We start from the raw sequence: 13,989 nt of genomic DNA, 5'->3' as shown, positions 1-13,989 counted from the left end.
AACCCCAATATTTCCTTATAGTTTTGTGTAGAACATTGACATACGGATGGTAAGTGTGAACGAAAGGTACCCGTTCCTTCACTTGTGATCGTTGTGTAGCTTCTGCGTTTAATGCGCCTGTCAAAATTGTATGTGGATAGCCACATTCCCTAAATTTTGATTTCATCTGTTGGATCCGCAGTTCACATTTGTCTGAGTCAGAAACTATTCTTTGTACTCTTTTGAACTGTGATTTGGGAATAGCTTTCTTGACGGCTGGTGGGTGTAGACTAGTGAAATGCAGAAGGCTGTTGCGACCTGTAGCTTTGGTGAATAGGTCAGTGCTTAATATACCTCTGTCGTCTTTTATGACCATGGTATCTAAGAAACTGACTTGTTGTTCGCTACTGGTTATGGTGAAGGAAAGACCTGTCCAGGCCCTGTTAAGGAATTCAAAAAAGGATATTAGGGTCTCTGGGGGGACCCGTACAAATGCAGAATACATCATCGATGTATCGTTTCCATATGGAACAATGTGCGTGGAAAAGTGGGTTGGTGTAGACTATTTCTTCTTCAAAGATAGCCATATAGCTATTGGCGTAAGGAGGCGCCATATTAGATCCCATTGCTGTACCTCTGGTTTGAAGATAAAAATTATCTTTGAACATAAAGTAATTCCTTGCTAAGACCACTCTAAGTAATTGCAGAACCAAATCCACAATGTCGACATGTGTGTAGATCTGGGTCTGTAAATCTTGTACGCAACATATACCTCTGTCATTCGGAATGGAGGTATATAGGTCCTTTACAACAAAGGAGGCCAGTATAGCTCCTTCAGGTAGAGGGCCTAATTCTCTGATTTTACTGAGAAAGTTGCCTGTATCTAAAAGGAACGAAGGTGTATTCTTGATCAAAGGTGTAAAAATTGTTTCAATAAAAATAGATAACGGGGACAAAATTGAGTCCGTAGATACCACTATTGGACGACCCGGGGGGTTCTCCAAATTTTTGTGGACTTTTGGTAAAATGTAAAAGACAAGAGTAATAGGATTAGATTTTTTTAAAAACTCAGCCATCTTGGTTTCAATGATTTTGCGGTGGAGGAAGTCAGTTAGAATACTCTGTATCAGGTCTCTGGTGGCTGGAAGAGGGTCTCTCTCTAATTTAGTATAGACCGCCTTATCGGCGGGTTTGATAATTATATTCCTGTCTGATTGTAGAGATTGTAGAGCCTGAAAGTCAGTTGAGTCCAGATTGGATGGACAGTGGAGTTTGTGATTATTAATATCCTCTCAGTTTGTTGAATGATTTATTCACAAAATCAATAAAGGTCTCTAATGCGTGTCACCCACGTGGGGGAATACATGAGCTTTTTGTGCAAAGACCTAAACTAGCTGTAGATATAAGACACTGGTCAATATGAGGAGATGGATACCTCAGTTCTACTGTACTATTTTTTGAGACATAGACTTTTAGTCTTAAGGAGTGGTAGAACCATTGTAACTCCATGTCCATCTTAAATGTATCCAAATTATATGGCGGACAAAATGACAGGCCCTTCTGTAACAAACAATGTTCAGCTATACTTAAGGCTCTAGAAGAAATATTTTTGACAAGTGGGCTTATACCTGAGACCAAGTGACTCTGTTCAGGTCAGGATCTCTTCTTTCCCCACCCCCTGCATATCCTCTTCCTTTTGGTCTTCTTCGTTGCTCTAAAAAATGGCCCTGACAGGTATATGGATCCCGATGTTCAGTCTCAGAGCCTGAAGTTGATGGTTCAGTAGAAGATCTGAAATCAGACCGCAAAGGGGTTTCCTTACCTCCGCACATATAACTGTTACAATGATGGGTTTGTTTTGAGTCTTCATCCTTCTACTTTTTGGGCAATGTGCAATTTTTAGATTAGATCTTGTTTGCTCTCTGCCTCAACAATTTTGAATGTTATTTTTCTAATGTGGTGAGTCTTGCTGGTATTTGCCATTGTGCAATTATTGCAGCTGACCAGCTCACATTGGACTCCAGCAGTCAGCATTTTACAAGATCTGCTTATGTATTTTGTTTATTAGTCTCATTGTCTGTTATTTTCCATCAAAGCCTCATTCCCCATACATCACTACATTGTGCTGCCGGTCCGTTTTTCCTTGTTTCTGGGTGTATTTGATACTATATTTTCCTCATCTGCTTTTATCTTTGTACAATGTGTCCTGTTCTCCATGGTGTCTTTTTGCACTTTAATAAAGCTTCATAAACATTTCATGTAACTTTGGACTCTGCTTTCCTCCTTTTTTAAGCCTTTCATGAGTTGACCTATTACTAATTTTCTGGGGTCCTACAGTCATGGCCAAAAGTATTGACACCCCTACAATTCTGTCAGATAATATTCAGTTTCTTCCTGAAAATGATTGCAAACACAAATTCTTTGGTATTATTATCTTCATTTAATTTGTCTTAAATGAAAAAACACAAAAGAGAATGAAGCAAAAAGCAAAACATTGATCATTTCACACAAAACTCCAAAAATTGGCCAGACAAAAGTATTGGCACCCTCAGCCTAATACTTGGTTGCACAACCTTTAGCCAAAATAACTGCGACCAACCGCTTCCGGTAACCATCAATGAGTTTCTTACAATGCTCTGCTGGAATTTTAGACCATTCTTCTTTGGCAAACTACTCCAGGTCCCTGATATTTGAAGGGTGCCTTCTCCAAACTGCCATTTTTAGATCTCTCCACAGGTGTTCTATGGGATTTAGGTCTTGACTCATTGCTGGCCACCTTAGAAGTCTCCAGTGCTTTCTCTCAAACCATTTTCTAGTGCTTTTTGAAGTGTGTTTTGGGTTATTGTCCTGCTGGAAGACCCATGACCTCTGAGGTAGACCCAGCTTTCTCACACTGGGCCCTAAATTATGCTGCAAAATTTGTTGGTAGTCTTCTGACTTCATAATGCCATGCACACGGTCAAGCAGTCCAGTGCCAGAGGCAGCAAAGCAACCCCAAAACATCAGGGAACCTCCGCCATGTTTGACTGTAGGGACCGTGTACTTTTCTTTGAATGCCTCTTTTTTCTCCTGTAAACTCCATGTTGATGCTTTTGCCCTAAAAGCTCTACTTTTGTCTCATCTGACCAAAGAACATTCTTCCAAAATGTTTTAGGCTTTTTCAGGTAAGTTTTGGCAAACTCCAGCCTGGCTTTTTTATGTCTCGGGGTAAGAAGTGGAGTCTTCCTGGGTCTCCTACCATACAGTCCCTTTTCATTCAGATGCCGACGGATAGTACGGGTTGACACCGCTGTACCCTCGGACTGCAGGGCAGCTTGAGCTTGTTTGGATGTTAGTGGAGGTTCTTTATCCAACATCCGCACAATCTTGCGTTGAAATCTCTTGTCAATTTTTCTTTTCTGGCCACATCTAGGGAGGTTAGCCACAGTGCCATGGGCTTTAAACTTCTTGATGACACTGTGCACGGTAGACACAGGAACATTCAGGTCTTTGGAGATGGACTTGTAGCCTTGAGATTGCTCATGCTTCCTCACAATTTGGTTTCTCAAGTCCTCAGACAGTTCTTTGGTCTTCTTTCTTTTCTCCATGCTCAATGTGGTACACACAAGGACACAGGACAGAGGTTGAGTCAACTTTAATCCATGTCAACTGGCTGCAAGTGTGATTTAGTTATTGCCAACACCTGTTAGGTGCCTCAGGTAAGTTACAGGTGCTGTTAATTACACAAATTAGAGAAGCATCACATGATTTTTCGCACAGTGCCAATACTTTTGTCCACCCTCTTTTTTATGTTTGGTGTGGAATTATATCCAATTTGGCTTTAGGACAATTCTTTTTGTGTTTTTTCATTTAAGACAAATTAAATGAAGATAATAATACCAAAGAATTTGTGTTTGCAATCATTTTCAGGAAGAAACTGAGTATTATCTGACAGAATTGCAGGGGTGTCAATACTTTTGGACATGACTGTATTTATGTACTTACACATTATGATTGAAGATGTTTTATTGGAGATTTTGTATTCTACCCTACAGCAGTAAAGTTAGTGTTATCACATCCACCACAAAGTTACATCTCCAGGAAATTTTAATTAGATGCAAAAGTGTTTTTCCTATTTTATTACTATGTAAACCTGGGGTATGTTTAAAATTATGGTGTGCCTAATAGTTAGAAAACTATGATACTCCTCCATAAGTTAATAGAATGTTTAAATTACATCTAGAATATTTATATCATAGGCAAGAATGTGTCATCTTATCAGTGCTAAAGGCACCACAAAAGAACCCAGCATTCTAAAACTCTAGGTTTTAACCTATGACAATATATATCAGATATGCATTGTAATCAAATGTATTTTTTAGCTCCAATATCTATTAGACAATGAGATGCACTTTTTAGCAAAGAAAAATCTTGCTAAAAAGTGTATTTGTGTTACAGTCCAGAGGCGTTTTTTTCTGAATAAGGAGAATGCTGACACCATCCTTCCTGATCACAGAGACCTGCTTTCTCTGTGTCTCTCCCACACTGATCTATCTGATGCAGTACTAGAGAGAATGATGCTGGGACCTACAATCTAAAGGACCCTTCACAGCAGTCACATTCCTGAGATTAATTATAAAATGTGGTAATGTATATAGTGGCTGTGTGTATGTATAAATGATTATATATATATATATGTATCTGTTTGTGTGAGTGTATATAGGGGAGCTGTATGTGTATATATGAGATTTTTGTGCATGTGTGTATGGAGGAGAGCTTTGTGCGTGTGTATAGCAAGTAGCAAACAGTGTATGTATGTAACAGTTATGTGGGTGTGTGCTTGTTTTAAAGCCATGTTTGTTCCTTGGATAGTTGTGCTTGTGTAAGTAGAAGAGCTTCAATGTCAGAATGGGGTGCCAAGGGCCCACCAGTAACCAACTCCAGGGCCCCACTTTTCAGTTTCATGCAAATGTGACAATCACAAATTTTTATCGCAATGAACTGGGTAGATTGTTAAATGAATAAGATGCCGCATTTACCTGTACATAATGATTTAAGTATAAAGTGCCAAGTACTGCTCATATAAGAGGGTGGTGGCCACTCTTGCATAGGGGTGGGGTACTGGAGAGAATGATCCTGGGACCTGCAAGGATACTGCACATCCTGTGTAGCTGAAGGACTTTTCTCAGCATGTGATAAGTCACAATCCTGAAAGCAATTTCAAAATATGGTAATGAATATAGTGGTTGTGTGTATGTAAATGATTGTGTGTGTATATATATATTTTTTTTTTCTGTGAGAGAGAAGCATTAACAGATAATAGGTAATGAAATTAAATCAAATTATTACTTAAATGAGTAAAAAGACATGTTTCTTTAAGTTGCACTTCAGCAAGGGACAGATTTCTAATTCTTGCATGTTTTTTCATAAGCTGAACAATACACCCTGAAACCAATGAATGTTATGTTCCCTTCCCTTAAATTGCCTAAAAAATAGCAAACTGAGCAAAATTTTATGACCTTTACAAATAAGAAATCAATTATCAACTGAAGGGTTGACTATGCAATAAGAAATATATTTTGTTCAGGTATTTTTTGATTTAGCTTTACACGTCAACTTCACTTGACTTGTTCTGCAAAACTTTTAAAGGGTTTAGTCATTTTTCACTTTAAAATAAATATAAGTTACCTAACTGAATAATATTTGCTTTGAAGAAAATTCATGGTGAGCAGATTGACAAAACGGAAAGCACTCACCCAAGTTCAAATAAAGGTTAGAGCCTTTGTTTTGCCTATCTGCATTCATGTTACACATAGTAAAATGTAAAGAACACACGTAATAAATACAGACAAGTAAATTTTTTCCAATACATAAGAATACTTAAAAATATTTGTAGACTTAAAAAAGTACCCTGGATTTAAAAGATGAAGATAAACATGAATATAACGCTGATTTATGTGGCTCAGATAAACCAAAAGAATGCACTTATAGATATTCAATAATTAAAATAAATTCTTTAGTTTGGTTTGCTTGTACCCTTTTGAAATTGTGGATAGCAGATTTTTTTTAAAAGATGCTAATTTAAAACAACTTTGATATACAGGCTGCATAACCTTAAAAAAAACTAACATTGACTCAACTTTTATTTTTATGACTATAACTAAGGTAAGAATATGCAAAATCTGTCTGTAAGGTAAAGGAAACATAGAACAAATGTGTGAACTGTTTCACATTGTAACTTGTACCTTTTAAAAAATGGCAAAACTTCTGATTTCTGTCACATAATATAAATGTTTAAAGCTTTGAAACATGAACTATCCTATTAATTCTACCTAACAAAACTATTAGAAAAAATGTGTGTTGCTATTAAGCATTTTCTTGCAACAATTGAATTAATGATTAAGGCTGGTTTCACACTTGCATTTTTTTGCGCTGCGCTTTTGCACAAACAGGTGCATGCGTTTTTCCTTTATTTAACATGGGTGCGCATTGTCATGCGTTTGTACGCGTTTGTATGCGCATGCATTTTTTGTAGTGTGTGCCCAGGTGCACAAAATGCAACCTGTTGCATTTTTTGTGCGTCCGACCTGTCTCAAAAAAACACATGCGCACGCAATGCGCACGGAATTCACCCAAAAACACATTAAAGTCTATGGGAACGCTGACATGCGCATGGTCATGATGCTTTTCCTGTGTTTGCGCCCAGCGCGTCTTCTCCGTTTTTTGGAGTAGATTTGTTGATCAAATTTTTGTTATTAGACTGGGGAGCAGAGCTGCTGGTGGAAGCACAAGAAGAGTCCGAGTGATTATCCAACGTTAAAAATGTAGAAACATCTGAAGAGTCATTCAAGTCACTCAAATTAACCCTTCCCATGTAACGTCTGCGCTTCTGGAACCTATTTTTGAGAATAGACTGTAATTTAGAGCGCTAATTATAAACCTTGTCCATGGTGTAATCCTGGGTGTCTCTAGTAAACTTCTTTTTTATCTCCATGATATGATTTTCCAGTTTGGACATGGTTTCCTTTAGACGATCATTTACATTTTAAAAAACCTTTTGAAGTGTTATATTCCTCCACCGAATTTTGTAATGCTCTAATCTCTTTATTAAATACAGTCAATTCTGAATCCTCATATTTGATAATTAAAGCAATTAGTTTCAGTGAACATTGACTGAGAATAGAGTTCCATTCAGATTGGAATGCCTCATTATAGACGGTGGTGGCGATTTTTTTCAAACGGAGACCTCTAGGAATAATTTCCTTGGATTCGTTTGTCTTCAACGTAGTTAAATCCCACCATGTGCGCAGCTCTCTGGCCATCTTATTCTCCAGGTCCATCATAAGTTCTTTTAATTTGTCAGTCTTTTTACTACTAGCTGGAGATTCATGATTGAACACAGTGGCTGCTTTATTCAGTCGTAATGTGTAATCATCAATTTCACTGAAATTTTTAGTTGTTGTATCCATGAGGAAAGGTGAGAGGAAAAAGCCACAGCAACCCAAATAAATGTGCCTTGTATATAATTAAGAAGTATCACAATAGAGGTGTGCACGACTGAAACAGTTTGCAAAGTAAATTGAGAAAAAAAATCAAACTATAGTCAGCTCACCCTTCTGTGAAGTCTTCATTAAGCAGCTGGCACTCAGCACAGTTCCATAGAGCAAACGTACTTGGGAAGAGAGAAAAAAATCAGCGAGTAGATCGCAGTCTAAAATATAACCTTTAATCCATTAGGTTAAAACATAAAAGGCACAGGATTGCCGGGCATGTAGAAAAACACTTCAGAAACAGATGACGCGTTTTAACATAACAGTCTTCATCAAGATCTGTGTTCTGGTTACAAAGCATATGAACATATACTAGGAAGTCAGACATAATTGGTCAGACAATTAACATCATTTAAATAATGAATAATGAGTGTACCATGGTAATTAAAACCAAAGAAGGCAAAAAAAACCTTGCAAGCTACAATATATAGGTTGCACCTCATGTCCTCTTAGAGTTCATATCAGGAGACATTTAAATGATGCGGTTAATCCGAATGCTATTGCTCCATCTGCAGCTTCAAAGCATTTTTTAATACATCACAAAGGTTGTGTTGACTCTTTTAGATTTAATGCTATAGAAAAAGTTCACAGACCTTTGAGAGGAGGCAATCACAAATGAAAGCTGTTTAATAGAGAATCCTTTTGGATTTTCACACTGAACACCAGGACACCATCAGGTTTGAATTATAGACAGGATTTGATAAAATGTTACAATTGATTAAAATTGCCTGATAATTTTTTCATGTATATATACTGCTTTCTTTGAGTGTTTTTTTTAAAAAAATGTTCTGTTTTTTTGTTTTCTTTGTTGTTTAATGAAGACTTCACAGAAGGGTGAGCTGACTATAGTTCGATTTTTTTTCTTAAAGGGTTTAGTAATTTTTTACTTTAAAATAAATGTATGTTACCTAACTGAATAATATCTGCTTTAAAGAAAACTCATGGTGAGCAGATTGACAAAACAGATAGCACTTACCCAAATTCAAATAAAGGTTAGTAATAAATACAGACAAGTAAATTTTTTCTATTACCTAAGAATACCTTAAAATATTTGTAGACTTAAAAAATTACACTGGATTTAAAAAATGAATTGTCTTTAGGAAGAGCAAATCAAATATCAACTGAATGGGTGACTATGCAGTAAGAAGCATGTTTTGTTCACGCTTTTTTTGGTTTCAACAGCACACTACACTTGACCTGTTTTAAAAAACTTTAAAATCTTTAATCATTTTTTAAATTAAAACTAATATATGTTACATAACTGAATAGTGTCTGAAATCAAGAAAATTCAAGTTGAGCAGATTGACAAAATAGAAAGCACTAACCCAAATTCAAATAAAAGTTAATGCCTTTGTCTTGCCTATCTGCATTCTTGTTACACAGCAAAATGTAAAAAAACACACTTAATAAATACAGACATGTAGTTTTTTTGCAATGCCTAAAAATATGTGTTGGATTAAAACATACATCTAATTTAAAATATGGGTATAAGCTTGATTATAGTGCTGGTATATGCGGCACAAATAAAACAAAATAAAGCACTTAAAGATATTCAATAAATAAGGTAAATTCTTTAGTTTGGATTGCTTGTATCCACTTAAAATTGATGACTGCAGATTTTTGGTAACTATTCTCAATTAAAGCAGTTTTAATAATATACCAGCTGTTTTAAAGTAAAAAAATAACATTAATTCAAGTTTGACTTTATTGAATATAACTAAGATTCGAATATGCACACCTTATTTTCAGGTAATGGAAACCTAAAATAAATGAGAGAACTTTTAAGATTGTATTTTGTAGTCTTTAAAAAATGGTAAAACTGGTAATTTCTATTAAACTATTTTTCTTATAAAAATTCAGTAATGATTAAAACATGCTTTTTGAGCATTCTATTTGAATACTGTAACAGGAAAGCACAATTAATACAGTTTCTTAACCTTCCAGATGCACTAACAGATAATAGGTAACTAAATTTAATCAAATGATTACTTAAGTAAGTAAGACATGCTTCTTTAAGTTTCACTTCAGCAAGGGACAGATTTCTAATTCTCGCATGTTTTTATGAGCTGAACAATACCACCTGAAACTAATGAATGTTATGTTCCCTTCCCTTAAATTGCCTAAAAAAATGTAAATTGAGACCAATTTTATGACCTTTGCGAATAGGAAATCAATTATCAACCAAAGGGTTGACTATGCAATAAGAAATATATTTTGTTCAGGTATTTTTTCATATAGCTTTACGAGTGAACTACACTTGACTTGTTCTGCAAAACTCTTAAAGGGTTTAGAGAAAAAAAGAAAAAAACAGCGAGTAGATCGCAGACTAAAATATAACCTTTAATCCATTAGGTTAAAACATAAATGGCACAGGATTGTCGGGCATGTAGAAAAACACTTCAGAAACAGATGACGTGTTTTGACATAACAGTTTTCATCAAGATCTGTGTTCTGGTTGCAAAGCATGTGAACATATACTAGGAAGTCAGACATAATTGGTCAGACAATTAACATCATTTAAATAATGAATAATGAGTGTACCATGGTAATTAAAACCAAAGAAAACAACAACAAAAAAGTGTGAAAGTAGCCTTAAACATGTGTTTTGTGTATACTATTAGAATATTTTAACAGAGAAGCCATATTAATGCAGCTTCATAAACATCCAAATGCATTAACAGATGACAGGTAACTAAATAAATCAAATGATTACCTCAGTGATTAAGCAAGACCTATTTCTTCAAGTTTCTCTTCAAATAGAGGCAGTTTTCAAGTTCGTGCACTTCTTTTTATAAGCTGGAAAAATAAACTCTCTAACCAATTAAATGTTATGTGCCCTTCGCTTAATTTTCTAAACAAACTAGTTTACTGAGACTAATTATAAACATAGTACACCAGCGCTAATACTAGTGTAAAATGAAGCTGCAGGTGCTTTGGCCGCTTCGGTGCTAATGGCTGGCGGTAGTAATAATTACAAAAACAAAAAGGGCAGCACGCTAAAGTTGCTACTGCATGGATGAAAATGGCTACCTGCAGTAACTGATCAAAAAACAATGGCTGAAAAAATATCGACAATGCGGCGTATAAATGGTAAGGTGCCTGCCTACCTTAAGATGAACTGGTGCTCCAGCAAGGAAATGACAATGAAGTAGTTTGGAGGGTCATGCAGGGTAAATTGCTAAGTTGCTGACCCACGAAAATGACTGCAACAGGAGAATCCTAGGCACTGGAGCAGGGAGATGTGAACTGAGCCATTCACCGGTAATCACACAGGATCACACCAACATGTGAGGTGTAGTAAGTGCACCAGGTGGAGGGAGGCTGGGGACCGGAGAGCGTCCTCCCCTGAGTGGAACCCACCTAGCCCTCACCAAGGACTGGATGCAGGTGGCGTGTGCCGGCAGGGAGACACCGCTGGCAGTGTTGGAGTGTGGAGGGGGTGTGGTCTGGGTGACGACACCTAGAGCAGAGAGCTAGGAGCTGGTAGACGGAGGCTGAGAAGGGCCAATCGCCAACGCATTTCGAAGGTTCACGGACCTTCTTCGTCAGGGCTGCTGACCTGGCCACCATCATAACCATTAAATAGGGAAACAAAGTACCTGCCCCTCTGCTGGAGTGCCCTCCTTTGTCTGTAAATCCTTTAAATGGAACTCCCTAATAATCCTGTTGCACTCAACCCGAGGACATTTGTTAAGGTGCAGAAATATTACTTAAGGAAATATCAAGTTAAAAATTGTAAAGCACTTTATTAGAATTAATTATATAAAAAGGAAAAAACACCCTCAAAACATGCTCATATATTAAAAGGCAAAAATTTAAAATTTGTATATGAAAATATATACAATATTGCAGAGAAATATGCACACATATAAATAAATATATCATGGAATTTTACCCATGCTATTTTATAGCCAGCATTAAATAATAAAAGTGAAAAAATAAAAAATAAAAAATATATATTTATGAGTAAAAACATAATGGGTCGTTGCAAAATAGAACATAGGTAGCATAGCCTGGCATCATGAGAAGGCATAAAGTTCTATTTCATGGTTTAACCATTTAGGAACTAGGCAATCAAGGTTAAAAATCTATTTGGATTCGGTGCGCGACATCTCTTTAAGATAGTCACCTCCTCTCACGTTTTTATATACCCTCTGAATTCCACAAAAATTGCCCCTTTCACTGATCTCTTGTGCTAATCCTTAAAATGCCTGGATAAGGGATGTCCAATAAAACCCTTCTCAATATTATTAAAATGCTCCTTAATCCGGTCCGTAAGCCTGCGTTTTGTGTGACCCACGTAAAGCTTGTTACAAGGGCATATGATTAAGTAAATCACACCTGTAGAATTGCAAGATATACAGTACTTAATGCGGAATTCCTGGGAGCCATTAGAATTGTAAAATGTATGTTGCTGTTTTTTCTAAAACTCTGTGCGGATGCAGCAAGAGCATGTACCACATGGTGTAAAACCAGAGGCTTGTATCTTTGAAACTCTGGTATTAACGTTACCCACTGTAGGTGCCACAATATTGCCTATTGTCTGGTATTTTCCCAAAACAAATTTTGGATACTTTGGTAAAAATTCGCCTACTACTTTATCCGATTGAAGAGTAGACCAATGTTTCTGGATAATTTTGATAAATTTTTTGTGACCATGGTGAAACTGTGTAATAATGGGTAACTTGCGAATTTGCTCAGGTACATTCATTGTTTCATCATTAACTAATCTGATTTTGCATCTGAAAGTATGTCTGCATGTGGATTTGCCCTCCTCATTCGCTATGTCCACTAATTGTTTAGGATACCCTTTTTCAATAAACTGCTTTGTTAGGTATGCTGCCTCATTTTCATAGTCTTTTGGATCCTCGTACAGTTATGCCTTATACGGGTAAATTGTCCTTTAGGAATATTTTCCAGCCATATTGGTAGATGGCAACTGTCAATATTGATAAAGCCATTGGAGTCCACTGACTTATGATGGCATTTGGTGTATAATTGATTACCCTCTATAAAGATATTTAGGCCTAAAAAATTAACGCTAGTGGTACTTGTTGTTGCTGTGAACTCAAGACCAAAATCGTTTATATTTAGGTTAGAGATAAATACATCCAGTTCACTTTGAGGGCCTCTCCAAATGAACAAAACATCATCGATAAATCGTCACCTCAATACTAGGCTAGTGTTGGCAGATTGAAAAATATGAGACTCCTCCCACTTAGCTACATATATATTCACGTAGCAGGGTGCAAAGCTAGTACCCAAAGCTGTCCCCCCATGTTTGGAAGTAGAATTGGCCCTCTTACATCAAGCAGTTGTGTTCTAATATAAATAAAATACTATCTAATATGAAGCGAGTTTGGGTTTTTGTGTATACATTTAATTTGTCGAGATAATGGTCGACTGCCTCACATCCCCTAGAGTGATTAGTCACTGTATATAGGGACTGTTATGAATGAGTCACCGAGGAGGAAAAAACAAAAAGCAAGCTAAGCCCAGAAAACCAGAGAGGTTGGTAACTAGCAGATTGCAGACCCCTGATCCTATCCACAACAACTAGCAGTAGCCATGGAGCGTGCCTACGGTGATCCTAGACGCCTCGTCATGGCCGGAGAACTAAATAAGCCTAAAGAAAGAAAGGGAAAATCTAAACTTCCCCAGAGCAGACCCCAAAGCAATAGACAGCCCCCAACATGTATTGTCGGTGAAACAAGATGAAAACACAGACACAGGTAGAAAGATAGGCTGAGCAAATGATGGGGCCCTCGCTAACTAGAAAGGACAGGAAAGAAAAGCTGCTGTCTTCAATCACACAAAAAACCTGCCAAAAAGAATGTCCAACACGTCTGATCAGCAGGTATATTCTGAAGACAGAGCAAAAGAGATCAACTGATCAGAGACAAAATGTGGATTCAGCCCAGTCCCAGCCAGGGCTGGCTGAACACAAAAACTAAGTAAACCAGACAAAAACTCATATGAACAATAGCAGAGAAAACTTAGCTTTAGGAAGGCAGGAACCAAACTGGAAACCAGGAGCCAGAGGCAAACCCGAAAATGAGCTCACAACAAGGGACTTTATGTCCAGGGTACCCAAAATGAATTCACTACTCCATTGAACTGTTTCTAATACCTGGAGAGCCTGAGTGGTTTCTTTAAGGTAGGCCAGAATAGTCGACATGCACTTTTGAAGGTGGACATCGACATACCGAGATAAGTTTGATGTTACGCAATTAATCCCCAAAATTATAGGTCTTCCTGGTAGACAAGTGTCATTCTTGTGGATTTTAGGGAGATGGTAAAACATTGCCGCACTTGGTGTTTTATTAAAAATAAAGTGATATTCCTTCTTAGTGAGGACTCCTAAGGTTTTACCTCTTAGGGCTAAGACACCTAGACTCTTAATGTACCGTTCTGTAGGATCATTCCTTTTAATTTTCCTTAATATTGTCCCCAAGGGACTGGCATGGTATAAAACTTTAGC

The sequence above is a fragment of the Dendrobates tinctorius genome, unplaced genomic scaffold (assembly GCF_039654945.1).
Source record: "Dendrobates tinctorius isolate UK_male_01 unplaced genomic scaffold, ASM3965494v1 ptg000036l, whole genome shotgun sequence".
NCBI lineage: Eukaryota > Metazoa > Chordata > Amphibia > Anura > Dendrobatidae > Dendrobates > Dendrobates tinctorius.
Note: the sequence above shows the minus strand (reverse complement) of the source record.